General features: G+C 55.7%; 1 long non-coding RNA gene across 1 annotated transcript; it reads left to right on the forward strand.

Moving 5' to 3' along the window:
* The first annotated feature begins 9,812 nt into the window (after window positions 1–9,812).
* LOC113958338 lies at window positions 9,813–11,284 on the forward strand. The gene is made up of 3 exons (XR_003531488.1): window positions 9,813–9,860; window positions 10,452–10,678; window positions 11,086–11,284. It is a non-coding gene; the product is annotated as an uncharacterized LOC113958338 (long non-coding RNA).
* The last annotated feature ends 675 nt before the right edge of the window (window positions 11,285–11,959 follow it).

The raw sequence follows: 11,959 nt of genomic DNA on the forward strand, positions 1-11,959 counted from the left end.
CAGAGGGTGATAGCAAACTCGGTAATTAGCAGAAGTTGACAGATGTGGCAAGGAGAGGTAAGGTGAAATATCATCGAAGGAGACGTTTCCCCAGCACCTAAGTGAGGAGGGACCCTCCCTCCTCCCAGCCTGATCTCCCAGCACAGGCAGCGCAGGGAATGGAACCACCAGGGAGGATGAGCTCATGGGTTCTGACGTTGGGGTTCATCCAAGCCTCTGCATCCCAGCCTCAGGCTTTGCTGACAACCTGCAGGTACCCCAGCTGGTTCCCATCCTGAGAAACACATCTCTACTCTCACCTTGGGGTGCTCCAGGTCCCCACTGCTGCCGTCAGCACCCCTGGGGCTCCTGCTGGGGTTGTCCCAGCCCTGGGACATGCAGGGACTTGCTGTGTCACAGGGGTGAGATTCCCTCAATTGGTCCCAGGGGGACTTCAGGCCCCAAGCCCTTCTTCCTTAGCTCTTGCATGATGAAAACAAATTTTAGGAGAGCATCAGCCAAGGAAAAAAGCCCCAACCCTCTGAAATTGTAGAATCATGGAATCAGCTGGGTCAGAAGGGACTTCCTAGATCATCAAGTCCAACCCTTGACCCAACCCCTCTGTGGTTCCCAGCCCATGGCACTGATGTCACAATGTGCTGGAGTTAAAGAGCAAGGGCCATGGGCTGAGGGCAGAGCTCGGGGCTGGGGCAGCAGCAGGAGCTCTGCAGCCCCATCACAGCTGCCAGGGCCTGTCTGTCCCCAGCAAGAGCTCCCAGGGCTGGTGTCAGGCCTCCTGTCAGCCCTGAGCTCAGCTGGAGGGCTCCCTGCCAACCAAAGGGCTCCTTCCTCACTGTTCCTGCCCTCAGCCCCGGCCTCGGGGTGGGAACAACGTCAGGGAGCACCTGCAGCACCACCTCCCTCTGGAGAGGAGGCACCTCTCGAAAACAAGGCACTGAGGGGCACCTCAAACATCCCATAGAAGCACAGGATCATTAAGGTTGGAAAAGCCCCCTGAGAACATCGAGTCCAACCATTAACGTGTCTCCTGGGCCTGCTGCTGTCACAGTCTGTGTCCCCTCATCACTGCCAAGGGTCTCATTAAGGCTGAAAGCAGTGGGAAAGGGATTTCTCTCCTGGGTCTTGGAGGAGACCACAGCATTCCCAGTATAACCCATTCTGGAGGGGGTGCAGCCATGCTTCTAGAGGCAACTTTAAATCACAGGCATCAAATCTAGTGAGTGTTGGGGACCAGCCTGAGTGTCTGCACTGTGCCTGGATCCAGCCTTGAATGGATGAAAGGAGGGAAGGGGCTGTTTTCCCAGGCTGTGGAGGCTGGGGGTGCTGCCCTGTGTGTTCCCCATGGGCCGCAATGTGATGGCCAAGGAGCCAGAGCCCCCCACCAGGTCACTCCAAACTGGGGAGGGGGCACATCCTGTGAACATTCCCAGCTGGCACAAGGTGCCCTCGCTCTGGACTGAGAGACAAAACAGAAGAAAAACAATTAGTTCTTTGGAGGTGAGGGGAGCCTTCCCCTCTGGCTGCCTGGCTGAGCTGCCTTCCAGTAGGAGAAAACCCCCATTAAAAGGCAGAGCCATTTCCAAACTCCTTGAGTTCGAAAGCAGAGACAGAAATCTCAGCTCTGATTTTGCTTTTTAAGCCTAAGATAAATAAAAATGTAAGAGACGGGAAATAATGTAATGTAATCATCAAGGAGAAGAGAAACCAAAGGCTCCACTCTCACACACACACGCAAATATAAACACACACGCAGAACACATTTTAAAACCAATTAAAATCCCTTTGCAGAGAAAGCTCTTTCACCCACTCCCTGGGATACAGGCTATCTGCTTCCTTGGCACACTGGATATGAATAATTAAAAGCTAAACATATGTTAAAAAATGCAAACAGTACATGATCCTGGAAACTTCCTCTCCTTATTATTATTTCCACAAGAAAGCTGTTAAATGGTTATAAAACTCGTGAAATACGCCAACCTTGGCATCTCGTGTGATTCCCTGCTTTGGCTGGGAAGGAGTTAAAACCATTTGGCAGAGACTAACCCATTAGGCCTAATAATTATGAAATTATAGAGGTACTCAGGTGACTGTTAATTTCACACATACTGTTCAGCTCGGTGGCTAATGAGAGCCTGAAGAACTCAAGTGCCTCATCTTTCTTGTTGAATGGTGACCTGCAATTAATGAGCTTCTGCAAGAAAAGGCAGCATTTTGCACTTGGGGCTAATAAGATGGCTTTTGTGCAGCAGCATTGTGATACCAGGAGCTTTCGAATGAAGATTAAGAACTTTTCTCCTTATTTATTTATGAGCACTACGCAGTCCAAGAGACCACACATGCAGAGAAGCAGCCCTGGTGTGAGTCTTGGAAGAAACTTAAGAGCACAGTTGCTCCGAGGCACTGGCAAAAATCCTCCTTCCCCTGCACTGGGTAATAATAAGACAAAATTGTAGAATCCCCATCCCTGAAAGAGTTCAAGGCCAGGTTGGACGAGGCTTGGAGCAACCTGGGCCAGTGGAAGGTGTCCCTGCTCATGGCAGGGGGTGGAATGAGATGAGCTTTAAGTTCCCTTCCAACCCAAACCAGCCTGGAATTCTGTGACTCTATAATTCTCTGAACTAGCAGGGAAACAACTGCAGGGCTCTCACCCATGATATGGAGGAACAGGGCAGGGTCTGGGAAAAAGAAATGGGTCAAGACCCCTTTTTCCCCCAGGGGTGCCCACACGTACACACCCCCCCCCTTCCCTGCCAGAAAGACCCCAAAATAGGCCCCTTATGTGACTGAGCACAACTCCTGCCTTTGTGGTGATCTCCCTTTCAGGACCCTGAAATCAATCCTGGAGGTTTCCAGAGGCACTGACATATTTTCTGGCTGCTTCCAGACTTGTGTTAGTGCTGTGAAAACTGGCTGGCTGTGTGTGCACGAACCCCCGGGACTGCAGCTACCGGGCAGCAGAGCCCAGGCCCCAGCCAGGCCCTCCCAGCCCAAATGGAACCATTAAGGCTGGAAAAGACCCCCTGGATCATGGAGTCTCCCCTGTGCCCAATGCCCACCTTGTCCCCCAGCCAAGAGCACTGAGCCAGTCCTTCCTTGGGCACCTCCAGGGGTGGGGACTCCAAACCTCCTTGGGCAGCCCCTGCCAAGGTCTGACCACCATTTCCATGAGGAAATTTTCCCTAATATCCACTCTAAATGTCACCTGGTGCAACTTGAGGCCGTTCCCTCTCCTCCTGTCCCTTGTTCCCTGGGAGCAGAGCCCGACCCCCCCTGGTTCCCCCCTCCTGTCAGGGGGTTGCAGAGCCAGAAGGTCCCCCCCTCCTTTTCTCCAGGCTGAGCCCCCCCAGCTCCCAAACCCATTGTTTACTGTAGCTCTCCAAGTACACATATTTGCTAGAACCCAGGATCTCCCTGCCCTCGCTCTGTCAGTGTTGGTACACTTATTCTTGGTGGTAGCATTATCATAATCATTGTTATCAACACCAATTTTCTCTCCAAATGCCTGCTTTGCTGACATTTGCTTTATTCACACACCCATGCAGCAGTAACCCCCCATCAGCTGAAGCCAATGAGCCTTTCAGGGTGTTCACACCTTCACCTGTGTCGGAGCAGCTCAGAAATGTCTCCTCCAACAGTCTTGGCCATTCCCTCTCCTTCAAGTGGCCTGCTGGGTCTTGACCTCAGTCTGAGCTCAGGCATCAGCAGAAAGAGAAGGTGGACCAGGACACAGGTTTGTGGAGCACCAAGCTGGGATCCAGCAGATAGGGGCTGCTTCCCTGGTCCTTGTCTGTGGGTTGAGAGCCCACCCTGAGGAGGTCTCGTGGTGCCTGGCTCTGGTTTGTGCTCCTGCCATTCCCTGTCACTAAAGCCCATGGCCTCTCCAGCCTCCTGGAGACACCAGCTGATCTGTCAAGACTTTCCCAGACAAAAGTCTAACAGAGAAAATTTCTTCCTCAGCAAGGCCTGTCCCCTCCTGTCAGGTAGGTACTGGTTCTCCATGGTTATGTTCTTGTGATATTTTTCCAGAATGAGGTAGAGCTGGTAGGTCTGAAATGCTTCTCAGTTCTTGACTATGCACAAAAGAATCATAGCATGGTTTGGGTTGGAAGGGGCCTTAAAAATCCCCTATAGAAGCTGTTAACCCTGTTCCAGCATATCCAGACTTTTCTTTAAAAACACTGAGAATAGCTGCTCCTCCATGTGCCCCAGTTTCTTTGAGGCTGCAAACAGGGCGCTCAGGTCTCTGCCTGGCAGGTGTCCACTCACACTAATTCTCTGCCAGCATTTCTACACTCTAATCCACAATCGAGATGATAACAAACCTCTGCCCATGGCACAGAAGAGCCCATGGAGCCCCATGCCAACCAGAATTTGGGATGGTCAAGGATGATCATCCAGAAGTACCTGCAGCCAAAGCAGGACCTCCTCTGTGCAGACTGCAGGGGCAGGTCACAGATCATGGAATAGTTTGGATTGGAGGTGACCAGGGGCCACTGATGTCACAGGAGTAAGTTCAGAGGTGCCCCCCAGCTCCTTGTGTTCCCTGTGGACACAGTCATGCTGTGCCTGGGGGACACCCCTGTGCAGGCAGTGTGACCTCCCCACACTCCTGATGGCTCCCTGGCCCTGTGGATCCCTGGGGATTTCTCCTGTCACTGTGGGTGTGACCTTGGTCTGTGGGCAACCAGCCATGTGCCCATGGCCGTGCCCAGGGGCAGAGTTAAGGTTACTCACGAGTTTAAGGGAATGATCTTCCTTTCCAGGAGCAGGGGGTTTGCTCTTCAATACATCCTGACTTGCTACTCCTTCCCTGTCCCCTCAACCTCTGGCACCACCAAACCATAGAATCACAGAATCCCAGGATGGTTTGGGTGAGAAGGGAACTTAAACCTCGTCTTGTTCCACCCCCTGCCATGGGCAGGGACACCTCCCACTAGCCCAGGTTGCTCCAAGCCCTGTCCAGCCTGGCCTTGGACACTTCCAGGGCTGGAGCAGCCACAGCTTCTCTGGGTAACCTGTGCCAGGGCCTCCCCACCCTCACAGGGAAGGATTTCTTCCTGCTAACTAACCTAAAGCTTTCAGCTTAGAACTATTCTCCCTTGTCCTGTCACCGCTTGCCCTCACAAAACCCCCCAAGTCCCCACCAGATCTCCTCCCAGCCCCTTGCCCTCACTCCATTTCTTCCTGGCAGCTGCTGGGATCTCATCCAGGACATGCCCAGAGCCCTGGGCTGTGTGACAGCACCACACTCTCCCGGCTCCATCACAGGCTGCACATCCCTGGGAGATTTGGGAGCACACTGGAGGGCAGCTTCCCTTTGGCTGGCTTTGGGACCAGCCAGCCTGAGCCAGTGAAATGCTCGTCTGTAAAGCAGCACCCTCAGCACAGGCTCGTTTGCACCTTGGTCCCCAGCCCATCAAGGCCCTCGTGGGGTGGCTCCCCTCAGCTGACAGAGGAAGAGAAGTGTCAGCTCAGGGGGAGCTGTGCCGTGCTGAGGAGCTTGGGGGAGGATGTGGCAGCTGTCAGGAGCTGGCACATGGCTTTCTAGGGATGGCCTTTGGATATTTTGCCTTATATTTCAAGTCAATCATGTGGCCACGAGCAAGGCCCCCCATCCCCTGGAACAGGGGGGAGAGAGGCACTGACATGGATCTGACAGGGTGGGTGAGCTGCCAGCAAGCCTTGGACAGCAGGGGAGGGAAGGGGGAGCTGGGAGGGAGTTTGCTCCCCAAGCCTTGCTGGGATGGGAAGGGCTGAGGTGAGGCTGCCACCTCTCAGCCCTGCCCAGTATCCCCTCCTTCAGCCAGAGCCAACTCTGTCACTGCCTGTCCCCTCTCCTGGGCTTGCAGCTGGCACACACAGCTGCTTCCTGGCTGGGGAGTCTCTCCCTCCTCCAAAAAACCCCATATTCAAACATTTTGCTTATGCGTGCAATGACAAAATAAGAACATGCATCTGTGTCTCTGAAAACATTTCATTTGGATGGCTTGTGTTGGAAGCCAAATGTTCTCAACACTTTGGTGGGGTAGGGACAGGCTCCCTTCCACATCATGCACCCACAGCCCAAAAACGAAGGTGTTCAGGTGGAGAAAAATGCTATTTTAGGAGTGTCTGCAGGTCCATGGGAGCTTTGCTGTAGCCCAGCAGCCCGTGCCAATACCTGCTCTCCTCATGTTGTGCAGGAGTGGACGTGGTCTCTCCTTGGCTGGAGAAGGAAGAGCTGCCAGCATCCAGGCTCAGGTGTCCAGCAGGGCTGGGGGCTGATCCTGGGTGCAGAGCGACCAGAGATGGTCCCTAGAGTGGCTGCTTGAGTGTCTCAGGAGGGTCCTTAAGGCTGGGCTGAGCTCCCCTGGTCCATCTGTCACCCACAACATCATCACCTGCCCCTTCTTTGGGCTCAGCCCGTTTCAGACTCTGTTTTGTTGACACGTGGTACCTAAAGCTGGTGGCTCCCGAGCAGAGCCTGGGCTGGGCTGGTGCCTCTCCCAGGGTGCTCCCGGGTGCAGAGCCCAGGAAATGCTTGGCCATGCTGTCCTGTAGGATTGCTTCAGCTCACTGCTGGGTTTGCCTTCACATGGTCCCTTCCCTGTGCCATTCCCAGACTGCTAATGAAGAAAACAGAGCCAGGAGGAGCCCTCAGCCCCCTGGGCAGCCCAGCCCTGCTGCCGGGTAAAGAGTCAGGAGACATCCTGCTGAGCTTCTGAGCACCTCCTAATGCCAGTTCTTTGACTTCTCTCCCATCCACGTTTCCAGAATTTACCTGGGAGAATATCCAGAGAAACCCTGTCAAGAGCCTGGTGCATATCTGGGAACGTGACCCCGCCTCTGCCAGGCCACTGAGGAATTGGGTTGTGCGAAACACTTTGCTTCTGACAAACCAGGCTGGATGTTACTCATTTTCTCATTATCTACTACAGACTTGCAATAGCTTGTTTGATTATTGTTCCAGAGCTGTTCAGGGAATCAGAGTTAAGCTGACAGGAAGGGAAGTCCTGGCTGTCCTTCCTCAAAATTGCACTTTCCCAACCCCAAGAATTCCAGACCACAGACTGTTGCAGCCCCAGATGACCCTGACCCAGCTCTAAGTCCCCCTGACCTCACTGGCTTGGTTGCTTCTCCTGTGCAAGCCTGAGAGCTTTCCCCATTGCCACCCACCCTGGTGGAAACATCTCCTCCTCCAGCAGCCCCTCACAGAGGGACCCTCAGACACCCCAAGAAAAGATGCAGCATCTTGTGTGGGGATACAAATGGCTCCTGTCCTGCTGTGCCTTCACCCATTTTCTGGGACCTCAGCACATCCTAGGAAGGGAAAAAGCAGGTTTTTGCTGTGCTACCATCATGATAAGCCCCATACTCCCCTGGAAACTCACAAAGGCCCTTGGTCAGGTGTGTGGTACCCCTAAAACCACAATGTACTGAGCATCTCTGCCAAGGCAGGTGTCCTCTGCAGCACCTGGGCAGGACGGATGAAGGCTGGAACTGTCTAGAGTCCACCAGCAAACTGTGTCTTATCAACAATGATGGTACATCCTGTGCAGAGCAGAGGGCAGAGGAGCAATGGGGTTCAGCTGCTGACTGTGGAGGATGAGCTGCCAGGGTGGGATCATGGCCCTCGCCACCCTCAGCCAGGGCAGGTGAACAGCAGAGGCCAGGGAGAGCTGCAGGGAGGGCAGGGCAGCAGAGCCTGCAGGGCTGAGAGGTCTCCCCAAAGAGGGCTGGGTTTGGGGGCTCAGCAGAGGAAGAAGCAAGGCTGGACCCACCTGGGCTCAGCACCCTGGGCTCAGCACCCTGGGCTCCTCTGCCCATGGGCGGAGGCAGGAGGAGGAGGGCACGAGTGGCTGTGCCTGGCCAGAGCTCCCCAGCAGTCCTGCATCACCAGGACACAAGAGGGGGAGCTGGGAACCACCTGTGGGGGATCCTCAGCCTGCTCTGAGGTCCTTCCCTCTGAGACAGGTACCCACAGGGCCTGGAGGCTGGGACAAACCTGGCATGTGTGCCAATGCTGCACTTCAGGGGGATCCTTCTCCCCTCCGCTCTCTGTCTTTGAGGGATTCTTGTTTCCCAGCCGTGCCATTTGGCCTGTCCTGGGTCCCTGCCAGGACACAGCCCAGCCCCAGCAGCACTACAGCCCTGCTGTGCTCCCAGCTGGGGAGCTGCTCCCTGCCAGGACCTGCTGGGGGCTTGACTCAAGTGGGGTGACCTCCCTTCCACTTTGGCAGACTGCAAGGGTGGTGGGAGCAGCTTGCCTTGACCCAGCAAAGGGGCCAGGGCACCAGGGGCCCTTCCTGGAGCCATAAACTCACTGGGGTCCCTTTGCCCTCCCTGTGCCCCCGTTTCCCCACTGGCATGATGTGGGCAATGAGCTGTCCCGAGGGAATGGGGAAGGGTGGGACCTTTGCCTGTAAAGTCTTTGTACCAGGCAGAGCTGAAAGATGCATTTTTATGTCACTAAGGAACCAAAAGCTGAAGAAACAGAGGTGAGACAGGGAGGTGCATCAGCTGCAAAGGGGTGTCATCCCTCCAAAACATGGGCAAACCACTGGGGCAGACCCTTCCTGGAGTGAAGGGAGCCCTGAGATGAGCCCCCCGTGCAGCTGGAGGGCAGGAGAAAGCCTTGCAGGGACACACAGTGCCCAGTGTGCTCAGCTCGTCAGAGGGAAGGCCGAGAAGTGTTTTGATTGCAATGTGTAAGTGCCTTCATGGGGATAAAATCCAGGTACTAGAGGGCCCTTTAATCTGGCTGTGAAAGACAGACCAAGGACCAGCAGCTGGAAGCAGATCCACAGGAGTTATATTTAGAAAGGAGGCATGTTGTTAATGGAGGCGGAGAGAGGGGATGGAGTGCCCAGGGATGACTCAGACCAAGGCTGGGCCCTTCTTGGCAGAGGAGCTGAGCCGAGCCCAGGTCAGGAGGGTGCAGGGGGGCTGAGGGTGAGGCCTGGCTGGTGATGACAAGGCAGGGTGGCCCCATCACAGATGGGGAAACTGAGGCACAGAGGGGCAGATGTCTAAAAGCCAAGCCCATGGGCTGGGCAGGGCGGGGGGTTTGCACACACAGATCAGGTGTCTGTGCTTAGGTGTGTCCCCCAGCACGTCCCTGCTGACACCCAGTGCCACCTGGGGCAGCCCAGGGTAGCCCACCTGGCTGCCACCTGTCACGCCAGAAGGGCACAGGTTTCCCATGGATCCTGTATCACATCTGCCAGCCCTGTGGAGATGTCTCAGGTCCCCCCAGAGCTTCTTGGATTGCACCAGGCACCTCTGCTGAGGGCCGAGTTCCACCCCTCGTTTGCAAGCCCTGCTTTCGGCACAGTAATTATTGGCACAGACACTCCTGCTCAGAGCAGAGACTCCGTGTTTCATGTACCTCTCCCCAGGCACTTCATTACAACAGCCCAACACGAGCACTGCTCTGATCCAGAGCCCCTGGAAGGCTCCCTCCTGCCTCTGGAGGGCTGGTGCTGGGGTACTGCACGTGTGGCCACTTCCCCTCAAGGTACAGACGTTCAGGCAGAACATTTGATACACAGGGATCAGTGACGAGGTGAGTCAGTGCTCAGGTAGCCCTGTCCCCTGCCTGTTACTCAGGGCACTGAGCCCCACAGGGTCCCTGTGGGTCAGGCACTGCTGTGAAGTAGGGTTGGTGGGGTGAAGGTCATCACAGAGGCATCACAGAGACATGGAATGGTTTGGGTTGGAAGGGATGTTTCGTTCCAACCCCATTCCACGGGCAGGGACACCTTCCACTAGAGCAGGCTGCTCCAAGCCCTGTGCAATCTGCCCTTGAACACTTCCAGAGATGGGGCATCCGTGGGATCTGGCTGCTTCTGTCTTTTCTGGTGCTGGAGCAGTAGAGGGAGGTAAAGGCAGAGGTCATGGGTGCTGCTGACTCTGCTTTAGGGCTCTGTTAACTTTAGGGGACAGAACAACCCACCAGTCCCATGCTCCAGGGCAGTGGGCACAGCCCCAAGGCTGCCAGAGCTCAAGGAGTTTGGACAACGCTCTGAGGGACAGGGTGGGATTGTTGGGGTGTCCTGGGCAGGGCCAGGAGTGGGACTGGATGATCCCTGTGGGTCCCTTCCAGCTCAGGGTATTCTGTGATTCTCTGATTCACTTCACTTTGTGCCACTGGAGATCTCAGCTGACACAGAAGGGCTCATGTGAGCCACAGGACTGTTCTGACTCTGTGCTGGAAAGACTTTACCTTTCTCTTCTATGGGAAGATTTCTGTGCTTCGAGCCAGAGCAGAGCCAGGGAAGCAGCAGGAGCTGCACAAAGGGCTGTGCAGTGGAAAATGTGGGCTCGTGGCCACTGACTCACACCTGTGAGTGCTGTGAGAGGCTGTGGCAGCACCAGGAGTGCTCTTTGAATGAGCTTTGCACAGGCAGGTGTGGCATTTACCCATTGTCTGGAGGCACCAAAGCACATGCCTGGCATCTCTGTCCTGGCAGGATTCCCATGGAAGCAGCTGTGTCAAGTCTCAGCTGGCTGTGGAGGGAGATGCCCCCAGCCCTGGCATATCAGCCTGGGGAAGGGCAGCCGTGCCCAGGAGCAGGAGGTGCTGGGAGCCCATCCCTGCCAGAGGAGCAAACTCAAAGGCAAGTCTGATGGAGAGAGGAGATCCTGCTCCTGTGCTGTCTGGCAGCAAAAACATGTGAATGAAGCTGTAAAAGCCCAGGTAACCCCTCAATTTGCCCAGCTCACCAGGGGCTGGCGAGGAGTGGCAGGGTCACGGCGTGCAGGAGGCTTTCCAAAGTGTCTCAGCCACATCCCTGGCTGTGGAACTGGGGAGGCACCTGCCAGCCTGGCTGGGAGCTTTGGGGACGCTGTTTCCTGGCAGATCTCCCTCTGCACAACCTGTGGTGTTGACAAGCCCCACTGAAGGTTGGGAGGGAGCCAGTGTCTGGCTGCCGACCATCTCTCCCCTCCTTGGCTCCCGCAGCACAAAGGGCTGCAAATCACCACTAAAACAGTTGGTGTGTGTGCCTGTGTCCCCGGGGGACACCCCACCCCTTTGTCACTGTGGCACAGACAAAGGTTATGCTCTGTGGAGCAACTTGTGCCAAGCATGTGCCTGTCCCACAGTGGTCCCAAAGAGGTGCCTGGTTTTGGCTGCTCCCTTCATCAGCCTCCTCTGGGAATCCTTGGCTCTCACCCCAGGAAAAAAGCCCCTGTGACTAGGCTGGAAGACAACACTTGCAGGCTCACCAGCCCTGCTGGAGGCCTCTAAACATGCAAGGTGATGAGTCCACCCCAGGGGAAGGTGTGGCAGCCAACAGTTACAGTGGGAAAGGTAACTGTTCTTTAAAAAGAAAGTAAAGGTATTTAATAGATGGTAGAGATAGAGATGTCTAGAACAGCCCTCACAGCAGACCCTGGTGTGATCCTGCACGCCCAGCCTCCTCCAGGCAGCTCTGCCCTCTTCTCTCATAGCTGGTTGTTTTGGTCCCCTGGCTGGGGAGAGGTGAGCCTGGCTGGCTCAGTGACAAGGGCTCCTTCCCAGGGCATGGTGCTACCATCCCCTCCAAAAACACACCCTCTGTCTTCCACTCCAGCCCCGAGTCCACCGCTGTGTCTCCAAGTTGGGTGACACCTCCTGCAGCCATTCCTGGTTAAGTTGTTGGTGCTTTGAGACCCCCCAGAGCAGCCCAGAATGGGAGCTTTGCTCTGCTCTGTGCTGGGAGTGCGGCTTGGGGAGAGCCCCTGCAGAGCAGGGACATCCCGAGGACTGCCGGAGCAGGGCAGGGGGGTTGCACTATTGACCTTGAAAGGTCCCTTTCGACCCAAATTACTCTGTGGCTCTCTGAGTCCGTGCTGGGGGGCAGCAGGACCGGGGGGTGGGTCTGGCTCGCAGCGCTCTCCTGACGACAACCATCTCCTGTGGCCTCTCCCCGAGGGCCCCGTGGCGGTCGGGACCCGCCGGCTGGAGAAGGGCTGATGGGCTGCGGACGGGGCAGCC

Source organism: Corapipo altera, unplaced genomic scaffold, assembly GCF_003945725.1.
Source record: "Corapipo altera isolate COAL_440 unplaced genomic scaffold, ASM394572v1 92, whole genome shotgun sequence".
In the NCBI taxonomy this organism is placed as follows: Eukaryota; Metazoa; Chordata; class Aves; order Passeriformes; family Pipridae; genus Corapipo; species Corapipo altera.